This window comes from Gossypium hirsutum, chromosome A01 (assembly GCF_007990345.1).
Source record: "Gossypium hirsutum isolate 1008001.06 chromosome A01, Gossypium_hirsutum_v2.1, whole genome shotgun sequence".
Taxonomy (NCBI): domain Eukaryota; kingdom Viridiplantae; phylum Streptophyta; class Magnoliopsida; order Malvales; family Malvaceae; genus Gossypium; species Gossypium hirsutum.
The window spans coordinates 38,871,525-38,883,198 of NC_053424.1; the positions used below are offsets into that span (position 1 = coordinate 38,871,525).

The window sequence follows — 11,674 nt, forward strand, 5'->3', positions numbered from 1 at the left end:
TAATTGGCCCGACCAAAAATTCTAGAAAAATATATGTAGATGGGCATATGAGTCTTGTTTCAGGGAAAAATCACGAAACTGATTTTCGAGTTGTGAAACTCAAGATATGATTTTTAAAGAGACTAGTACGCAGATTGGCAGTGTCTGGGAAATTTTTTTTTATAAGGGGTTTAAAGTCTGTTAACACCTCGTGTTCGACTCCGGTGTCGGTCTCGGGTTTGGGGTGTTACAGCCAAAGTGGTAACCCATGGTGGGGGCATCTTCTCAAAAGGTCTTTGTATCTCTCCTATGCATCGTAAAGTGTTTCTAAATCCATCTGCATAAAAGAAGAGATATCATTATGTAATTTAGCTGTTTTAGCTAGCAAAAAATATTTTAGTAAAAAATTTTCGGTCATTTATTCCCAAGTAGTAATTGACCCTCATGGTAACGAGTTCAACCACTGTTTAGCTTTGTTCCTCAATGAGAAGGGAAACAACTGAAGACGTATGGCATCATCAGAAACGCCATTAATTTTAAATGTGTCATATAGTTCTAAGAAGTTGGCTAAAAGAGCGTTGGGATCCTCATCCTGCAAACCATCAAACTGAACAAATTGTTGTATCATTTGAATAGTGTTAGGTTTTAATTCAAAAGTATTTGCAGCTATAGCAGGTCTAACTATGCTTGATTCAGTTCCTGTTAAGGAAGGTTTAGCATAATCATACATAGTGCGTGGAGCAGGATTCTGATTAACCGCAATTGCAGGAGGTAGCTGATTGCCTTGGTTTTCAGCGATCTCTTTGCTTGGGGGTTGAGTATCATCTTCTTGCTCGTTCTCCGTGTATCTTAAGCTACCCCTTATTTCTCTTTGGTTTCTACGAACTGTACGATCGATTTCTTCGTCAAAAAGTAATGGTCCCAACGGGTTTCTTCTAGTCATAAACTATAAAAACCTGCCAAGAGAAAGAAATAGTAGGTTAATAAATAATAATAATAATAATTAAATTAAATTGAAAGAAAAATAAATGGCTAAAGTAATAAAAATTTAGTGTTCCTAATATCTTAGTTCCCCGGCAACGGCGCCAAAAACTTGATAGCGTGATTTCGTGATAGGTTTTAAATATTTATAATTACTCATTCTCAAACTAACTATTATCGCGATGTAGGCAAGTGTACCTATCGAACAGTAGTATAGTTTTAGCAAGACAGGATTATCGAACCCAAAGGAACTAAAAGTACTAGTAATGACTGTCTTTTTATTATCTAGCCTAATAATAAAGAGGTTTTGTTTTAATTAACTAATTATCTAAACTAAGAATGCATAGAGAAAAGAATTGGGGAATTAATTTTGGGAAAAATTGATTGACTTAAGACAATACCTAAGGAAAAATCCACCTAGACTTTACTTGTTATTCTGGCTCCGAATCAGACGATTTATTCGTTCAGCTTGTTCCATAGAGATCTCTAAGTTATGTTATTATCCCTATTCAAGACTAATAATGTCTAATCCCTAGATTGAATAACTGAGACTTTTCTCTAATTAACACTCTAGGGTTGCATTAACTCGATATATGGATCCCCTTATTAGGTTTCACCCTAATCCGGCAAAATCTTGTTACCCTATGTCTAGGCGCGCAATCAACTCCGCTTAATTATGACAAATGTACTATTAGACAGGGTCTATTCCTCCTCTGAATAAGAGCATGCCTTGAATCTGTATCCTGGGATATCAAAATAAGAATTAAGAACACATAATTAAGAACAAAATAAATATTTATCATATGATTCAGAAAATAATAACAAAATTCATCTTAGGTTTCATTCCCCTTAGGTATTTAGGGGTTTTAATTCATAACTAAATAAGAAAACATATCAGAAGAATAAAGAATACAAAACATAAAGAAAACCCAAAACTGCTGAAGGGAAATTGAGGAGAGATCTTCAGTCTTGATGATGAATCTGGCTTTTGAGATGAAACAATCGGCTTCCTTGGAGTAATTCCTTACTCCCTCTTCTCCCGTCTCATTTTTCTTCCTCCTCTAGGGTGTATTTATAGGCTTTGGAATGCCTAAAAACCCTCAAAATTAGCCTTTTCCGAATTGGACTCAACTTGGGCTCGGTAGGGACACGCTCGTGGCACACGCCCGTGTTCGATTACTTCAGGCCGTGTTCGAGCCTGCCAAATTCACACGGCCGTGTGGTTTGCCCATGTAAGGAGGTCCAGGACGTGTTGATTTCATACTTTGGCCTATTTTCTCCGTTTTTGTCCCGTTTCTCGTTCCTTTCGCTGTCCTATGCTCTCCTAAGTATAAAACATGAAATTAAAGCATTAGGAGCATCGAATTCACCAATTCTAATGAGGAATCATCCATAAAATGCATTAAACATGGGGTAAAAATATGTATAATTTACAGTTTACCAGAGGATTACTTGCCATTAGCAGAGTTTGCTTACAACAACAGCTACTAGTCTAGTATACAGATGGCACCTTATGAAGCACTGTATGGTCATAGGTGTCGCACTTCGTCATGTTAAACTGAGTTGGGTGAGTGGCGTGCGCTGGGTTTTGAGTTAGTATCTGATACCGAGGATAAGTTCATATTAATTCAGGACGAATGAAAGTGGCATCAGACAGACAGAAGTCATATGCAGATCTGAAGCATAAGGAAATTAAGTATTTTGTGGGAGATTTTTTTTTTCTGAAGGTCTCACCATGGAAAAAGGTGCTGAGATTTGGGGCGTAAGGGCAAGTTGAGCCCAAGGTTTATTAGGCCTTACCGCATATTGAAACGAGTGGGACCAGTTGCCTACCAGTTAGAGCTACCTCCAGAATTAGAGCGGATTCATGATGTGTTCACGTCTCGATGCTGAGATGCTACTACTCTGATCCTATGCATGTGGTACCGATTGAGGAGATTGAAGTTCGACCAGATCTGACTTTCGAGGATGAACCAATCACGATCCTGGATCGAGAGGTGAAAGTCTTAAGAAGGAAATCAATCCCATTAGTGAAAGTTCTTTGGGGAACCACAGTTCTGAGAAGGCTACATGGGAACCCGAGGAGGCGATACGACAACAATACCCTCACCTATTTTGACCAAGAAAATTTTGAGGTCGAAATTTTCTTTAAGAAGGGTAGAATTGTAACCCCCCAAATCCTGAAAACCCTGTTAAAATTATTTTTATGTGTAGTGGTGTGGATGTATGCCTGACTTAGTGGTTTAGAGCTCTGAAAGTGTCTGGGAAGTCTTGGGTTCAAGCGTTGGCTTGAATAAATTTTTGCTCCTACTTGAATAAACCCTTGTTTTGTAATAGTAGGCTTCTTAAATTAATACGGGTAAAGCATGTCATAAAAAGCTTGTTGGTCCAAGGGTTAATGGTGTGTTTCTATTGCCAAGGGACTTGAGTTCGAGTCCTACTGCACGTAAAAGAGTGTTTTATTTTACTTATTGCAGTGTAAGAATTTGTGTGTCAGTGGAACTCTGTAGCTTGGACGATTGAGGAGTTTGAGAGGTGTAGGGAGTGTGGCCTAATTCTAGGGACTTGTTAGAGCAAAATTTGGCTATTGGAGATTTGGATAGGTGGGATATGCTTGAGGGATTTTAGGAGTGATAAGGGGAGAGATTTTAGGAGTTTAAAGGGGGTTGTGCCACATTGGGACTCTCACTCTTGACAAATTTTGGTTTTGGCAGTCTTTCTAAGTTTGATCTTGTTTTCTTCAGTTTTTTTCCCTTAATGCTGAATTCTGTCTTTCGCATTGCTTTGTTACCTTTCAACGGTTTTTGGTATTACCTTTCTTGGGCCGTGTGTATTAGAAAACCTTCAGGTGTGACAAAGTTTCTTCTCTCAGTTTCTTTTCTTAACCGAACTTCTCCACATTCTCCCTTTCTTATTCAATTTGCTTAACCGAATACCTTTTTGATCCCTCTTCGCTCTTCTTCCTTCTCTCAACTGTGTTCCCCTTTTTGAGCCTTGGCTGAATATCACTTGCCTCTTCTCCCTCTCTACTTATTCAATTTTCTCAATGCTAGCCAATTGCTCTCTTCTTTTTGAAACCGAATCTCTCTGCTCTTATTTGAGGTAATTGGTTTTTTCGTTTGGGTTGTTTGAATCTATGGCGTATAGTCAGACTTTACTGCTGTCGCTATCTGGGTTAAGGCTCACGACTATTCTTTTTCCTCTTTCTCTCTGTCGAAATAAGTTTCCCCTTTAACATCATCTTTTATCTGCCATCTCTGACAAGGGTGTGACTATTCATCTCGCGTTCCGATTTTACAACGTATTGTTGCAGGCCGATTACTCCTTGGTGGTGGTAAGTTGTTGTCCACTTGGTTCTAATCATTTACGTTTATGATTTAGTTAACAAGGTTAGAATGCAATGCAGACTTTGCTAAGGTTCTGGGAGGCAGCTTGATCAGTGGTTTAAAAGAGAAATCGTTTGCAGATTCAAGGTAGGTAACAAATTACCATTGTGAGGATTAGATGCTATTAGTGGATGTTAACTTTATCAATTAAGGACTGACGTTGGGGTATGTTTGAATCTAGGTTCGGCGTCGTGGAGATTTGCGCATCTTTTGCAAACAGGTGTGTGAGCATCACTGCCATTAGATGTGAAATCGACAAAAGCTAAAAAGCTGAAAGGTGAACAGTCGACACCACTCGGGACATGTGACCCCATGTGGCAGGCCATGTGATAAAACATGGTCGTGTGGTCAATGAGTTGGCCATGAACGCTTTCATGGACCAAAACAATATTAAGCCATTTTGGGCTGAAATGGGCCGTGTAGTCCTAATGGGCCTGTGGGCCCCACAGGGAAAATCGCACAAAAGTGTGGTAAATATTGAGCCAGGCTGTATAACCACACGGCTAAGGTCATTTCTGGGCTATATGGGCCATACGAGCGTGTGGGCCCACATGGGCCCAGAATATGAGTTGTAGGCCCATTATCACTAATTGACTGTTAAGGTTGCACGGGTCACCCAAGACAACTGTGGACCTTTTGTTGGGCCGATAAGTATACTTGGGCCCTTAATTTGGTAAGATGACTATTTTACCCTTATGTGATGTATGACTGTTTGAGAATGCCATTTTTTTATTGTATGTACATTTATATTATGTTGCGTTGCATGGGGTGGGAAATATGATTTTTGAGGAAGTGTACAAGGCTATAAGCCTATTACTGGTCGTGTAACGCCCCAAAAATCCCGAAATCCAAAAATCTCAAAATCTTGATTTCCTTCACCCTGTTACCAGAAACTCTTTTCTCTAAAAGCCGAAAACCCTCTGCCTTTCTTTTCTTTTTCTCCTTCCTCGTTCCGAATCCTATTCTTCCTCTACCTCATTGCTGACTTTTCTTTCTTTTTCTTTGGAGCCGAATAACCCTCTTTTTCAATACAAAATTGTAAAGGGCCGAACCTCTTTGGCCGAATACCCGTGGTGCAATCACTACTCCTTCTACTTCGGTCAAATCTAGGGTAAGTGTTGTTCTCCCAATCGGTTTCTTTGCTAAGTATCAAATATTGTCCCTCACTCTTTCTAATCAACTGTGGTAGGGAATTAGTAACGAATCTCGGATCTTAGCTGATTGCCAAATTGCCCCTTAGGTGTTGCGGTTTTGGTAAGTATTCCTCATCCATTGGCTAAGGTTGGTCGAATAGCCATAGTAAGGTAAGGGGACTTGTGTTGGATACGAGTCACCTATTATTTTGGTTTTAATAGTTATGATGGTGCAGATCTAGGAGTTGATCGTGGTTAGTGAAGGGGTTGTTATACTTATCGCTCAAAGTAAGGTTAAGGTGAGATTCTGGCTTTTGGTAAAGTATTCGATAAGTATGCGAGATTAATCTTTGAGTGATATCAATTGTAGGTTTGGGCTAAGGAAATCACAGCATGCTTGCCTACCAGGTGTGTACATACACTGCACATACACAATGAATCGGTAAAAACTGAAATGCCGAAATGCCAAAAAGTCGAAAAGCCAAAAGTTAGGCTACGGTAGTCACATGAGTGCGCATCGTGGAGAGGAAATCGATAGGTTGCCTGAGGCCCACGGGCGATTCTGTGGACTTGGGTTGAGAATTGGCCAAATAGGCCAGAATGGGCTAAATGGGCCTGATGGGTTGTTGGGCCCATAATAGGCAAAGATTGTTAAGTGATGCTATGTGTTAGGAAATTTGTATATAAGTATGAGAATAATATGATTTAGGCCTAATGGGCCATATAAATGTGAATTGGGCCTAGTGGGCCATAAGAATATGAACTAGGCTAGATGGGCCATATGAATGAGATTAAGCCTAGTGGGCCATATGCATGTATGTAGAGGTATTGGGCCTAGTATATGATGACTACATAAAACTTAATTAATTAATTGAGACCATGGACAAGTCATAGGGTTAAGGTGTGGCAACAGGTATATGCATGTCTAGGATTGGATCTAGGGAGAGTTTGGTACTTAAGCAGTCTTAATGACCCACCTCCTCTTCTCTGGAATCCTACCTGGTGCATAGTATTCGTTCATCTTAGCTCGCGAGACTTGTTAACGGGTCAAGGTAAGTGAAAGCCATAATTAAGGGAAAATTACTAAAATGCCCTTAAGGGCAAAAATGACCAAAATACCCCTAGGTGTTGATGTAAGTTTTATGGATGTGACATGCATACATATGATGTTCTGCTTAGGTTGCATATAGGGTGGGAACTATGGAACGGAGGAAGTATATGAGGATCGCATGGTTGCTTAACAATCGTCAATCCACTGACGTCTTTTAAAGCCCAATATGTAAATGAAGGTAGTTCCACAACCGAGCTACCATTGGTGTGTGGGCTGGGTGGTTGAAATTTATATCCCTACATAGTGTGTCGGGGGATGGAGCTGGTGTGTAGCGGATGGATAATTTGGATGGGATTGCATTACATGTTTGATGTCTGATGATTTTTGAACTGAGTTTGTGAAAACTCACCCCCTCTTATATTTTATTTCAAGTGATGCTCAGTAGAAGGTTTGATGTTTGGAGGGACTCTGGGTGACCGGCTAGCAAGATAATTCAGACTTGGTTTTTTTTAAGCATTTAATTTTTTATTTCTTTTTAAGTGTGTTCAGATCAAATTGTAATAAGGTTTTCATTATGTTATTATTACTTGAATTATTATTATGAGAAGTTCAACATGGATTTCTTAAATTATAGTATGTTTGCTATGTTTCCGCAACTAAGTTTTTTTAAAAAAAATCAAATGTTTTAAACAAGGCTTTCGTAACTAAAAGGTTTTTTTTTAATTAAGGTTTCTCATTTTAAGAAGCGTTTTCAATGAAAACAAGGTTTTCGCTAAAACACTTCAACGTGACACACCAGATTCGGCCATAATGTCTGGGTCGGGTTTGGAGTGTTACAAGCAACTTTGCTACAAATACTGTTTTAGTGCCGCAACAGGCACGACTTGGTGTGTAGGGTTGGGTGGGACGATTTTATCCCCACATAGTGTGTAGGGTTGGTACGGAGATGGTATGTAGCGAATGGATTGGGTAGGGTTCTTTGTGTGCATACTATACTGAAATGGGTTAAGGCCCAGACTGCCACTGTTACTGAAATGGGCTCAGGCTAGCCCCTAACTAAAACTGAAAGGGCTTAGGCCCAAATTGTGCTTACTCTGACTGTTTGCTATTATGGGATTTCACACACTGAGTTTGCGTAAACTCACCCATCTGTTAACTGTGTAAGAAATCCCCAGGCTTAGACGGATCGAGGCGACGGAGGACTTAGAGGTGGCCACTCGACAAAGTTTCTTTTAATATTATAATTAAGATTTACTTTTGGGTTTTCATCATGTAATAAGGCCTCTTAAGTTTTTTTTTAATTTTAATTTTGGGATTTAGTTACTTGAATTTTAATCTGGTAGTAGTAGGTCTCGGATTTTCAAGAAAATATAAACATATGTCTTTCTGGAAACACCACGTTTACGCAACACATTTTGAAAGCTTCCACAACGATCACTGTTTTAAAATCTAAGAACAAACTAATATAATTAATATTTTTCTAAGATAACTTGTGTTTTCACAATGAACCAAACATCCGAAACTTTTGTTTAGAACATAAGGAAGTTTTATTTAGAACGAATTCTCAAGCAATTTGTGTTTTGGAAAAACTCTCCAATGTAACATCACAGATTCGGCTATAATGCCTAGGCCGAGATTGGGGTGTTACATATATCTTGATTTAATTATAAAGTCCCTATAATGGACCCTCGAGGTTCAAATCACACATTAGAATCGAATCGAGACTTGTTCGGATACTCCGAATTTTGTTTTTTTAACAAACTCAATATAACCCCTTTATAAATATCTAACCTTCCCTGCAAATTCAAATCGAGACCAATCCAAACAAATCAATTCATGAATTTATACATCTCTAATTATAACAAACTAATAATATAAAGTTCTAACATTTTTATGTTTATAACTTAACATAATATGTCTAATCTATGTTTAAGACATATGTAATTGTATGGAACAACCATTACCATCATTTATCATTAATATTTATGTATCAAAATAACAACAAATTACAACCTAGGTACATGCCACTTTCAAAAGAGAAAATACATCACCATGTATTTGAGTTCGGGACTGACTTGGATGCTAAGTCGTTAGTCACTTTTGTATCTAGCCTGCGCACGGAAACAAATCGTACACTGAGTATGCACTCAATGGTATTTCTATAAACCAATACTTAAATCAATTATTAGCTCATATCCATTTTGAGTATAAAACCTTATTTACATAACAATAGTTAATTTCTTAACTCTTCCTCGATAAAGTGTATGATTCTAATCATATTTAATCAGTAACAATCAGTTATTCAGTACAGTAATTTAGTCATTTAGTAACTATCAAATATTCAGTGCGGTAGTTTAGTTATTCAAAAACTATTAATTACTCAATACAGTAATTTAGTTATTCAGTAACTATCAATTATTCAATACAGTAGTTTACCCCTATTAACATAACTCAGACCTAGACGGATACACGGATCCAACCAACACACTAGTACAGCACTTAATGCCTCATCGGCTTTGCCAAAGTAAACAGTAACAGTATGGTACTTAGTACCTCATCCGATTAAACCGAAGTAACAGTAATAGTACGACACACAAAGTGCATCATCAACTCAAAGTCGAAGTAACAGTACGACACTTATGGTGCCTCATCGACTCAAGGTCGAAGAATTCCTGAACACTTCCAATCCTATGGCATGCCAATTATATCTGACTCAGTCTGATACAGTTAATAGGGTATTCAATTCATTTCTCAATTCACAATAGTTAATCATTTCAATATCCATTTTACAATAATCACAAATTCACATACATTCAATTCAATATCAAACACTAATACTTACCTTAAAATCTTTCCATACACATATAATAATAAAAACAACAATTTAAATGTTAAGTTCGGTTTATAGAAATACAAACCGTAATTCTCGAATTACTCTTCGTCAACCTTCTCTTTTCCTTTCTTTGTCGAGGTCTCCGGTATTACGTTAGCTACGGAAATTAAAATAATTATACCATTAATTACAGCACTCATTATAACGAATAATTGAATTTCTATTCAATTTATACCTTATTTTCAATTAGGTCCTAACTAACTCATTCAATTTACTAACTTAATTCATACTTCATTCTTATTGAAAATTCCAATCAAATTCAACTAAACTATCAATTGTTCATAATAAATCCCTAATTTAAAACTTCTTTCAATTTGATCCCTCAATCACCAAAACTTATGGCCTAGTCTACAATTTAATCCTTTAATCAATTCTAACTTAAAATTCATTCAATTAAACCCCTAATTCATTATTTTGTTCAACATGAACTATGTTCAAAAACGTAAAAACTTCCAAAAGCTCAACTTAATTTCAACAAAACTTTGTTCTAAAGCTTCTAAAACATCAAATTTAAATAAAAAAAAGACTTAATTAACTTACCAATTAAAGCTTAAAGCTTTCAAACCCTAGTTTTTTCTTTTTTTTCTTTTATTCTTTTTCCCTAGTACTTTCGAATAGCCTTTTTTTTGTTTCCTTCTTTATTTTATTTTCTTTTATTTTATGCTTTATTTTTTTAATAATAATATAATATCTTAATAAATATCTATTTAATAATCAATATATTTATTACAAGTGTAATATTACTTATATTTACACATGTACTATATCATCATCATACATTTGTCATGTTTTAATTTATTTATCACATAAAAATCTTATAATATAATTATTTAATTAATAAATATCTTTTACTTAATAATAAATAATAAATATCTATTTACTTCAATAATAAGTAATTTAATTCCATGAATTACAATTGTATGCTTATTTTTATTACAAATGTATATTTTATTACCATACATTTGGCTTTAATTTATATATATTTTGTTAATTTAATAAGATAATATCAATTAAATAATAATTTATACTATTATATTCTAATATTAATTAATAATAACATAAATCATTAAAAATCTTTAGATTTTTCTCATTGTTTAGCCGCCTCAACTATTACTTAATGGCATATTTGCCATTTTGGTCATTTATATTTTCTTTTAATCTATAATTCAACTTTTACCCCTTATTCAATGTAGTCATTCTTCCTGTTTTCTCTTAATTAAGCTAAATTCACCTAAATAAAACTTAATTAAACACACTACTAGACTTACAAATATTCCTAATAATTATTTTTGTACACGGTTTACTAAGACAGAGGCCCGATAATGTACTTTTTTGATGCCCGTGAACTTTGGGTCATTACATTTCTTCCCCTCTTAATAAATTTCGTCCTCGAAATTTACCTGAGAAAAGATGGGGACTGTAACACCCCAAAAATTTAGGCCTTTTTTTTGCAAGCTTTAACGTAAATATCATGTTTGCTTTATTGGCTAAGTGAATTGGGTGTGTTTGGGAGTATTTGAGAAGCCTGGGTTCAAGTCTGGGCTTTTGAAAAAATTTTCGTTTTTTTCCCTTAGTTGAACCTTGGCTTTAGCTTGTAGGCCTTATAAATAATAATGCTTGTATTGTGACACAAAGAGAGTGTGTGGTCTAGTGGCAACGTGGCGTGTTGCTTCTGCTGGGGGACTTGAGTTTGAGTCTTGAGTTGCGCAATGGAGTAGTTATTTTGCTACCTGAGCTGTATAGTAGTGGAGTTGGACTGAAACACAGCTAAGGGGAGTTTGAAGAGAGTTTGAATGGGATGTTGGAGTAGATCATGGAGAGATTGAGGGAGTGGATTAAGGAGCTGGGGAAGTGGTTGTTGTTGGCTGAAAATGGGATTCTTTGGGTTACCAATTTGGTCATAGGCACTTAGGGCCAAAATTCTCTAGCTTTTGGTTTTTGTTTCGGTAGCTATTCTCCTTTTGTTTTTCTCTCTTTCGGGTTCAAGCCTATTTTGGAGTAGTCGTGTTGCGTTTTGACTATTCAAGTATTTTTTCTACTTTGGCATTCTTTTCCAGTTGTGCTTATTCTTTTTAACGTACTCATTTCTTTTATCTTCTTTGAGCAGTAGCCGAATATTATTCTCTCTCCCCATCTCCATTCTTTCATTCCTTTTAAGCGTCTCTTTTCTATTGTTAGCCGAACACCTTCTGTTTTTTCCTCATCTCTTTAGTTCGAACTCTGCAGTTGTGGGTTTCTACTTTAAGCCGAG

At 36.4% G+C, this 11,674-nt stretch overlaps 1 non-coding gene across 1 annotated transcript; it reads left to right on the forward strand.

Moving 5' to 3' along the window:
• The first annotated feature begins 242 nt into the window (after positions 1–242).
• On the forward strand, positions 243–348 carry LOC121208359 (small nucleolar RNA R71). The gene has a single exon (XR_005903349.1). It is a non-coding gene; the product is annotated as a small nucleolar RNA R71 (small nucleolar RNA).
• Positions 349–11,674: the final 11,326 nt, after the last annotated feature.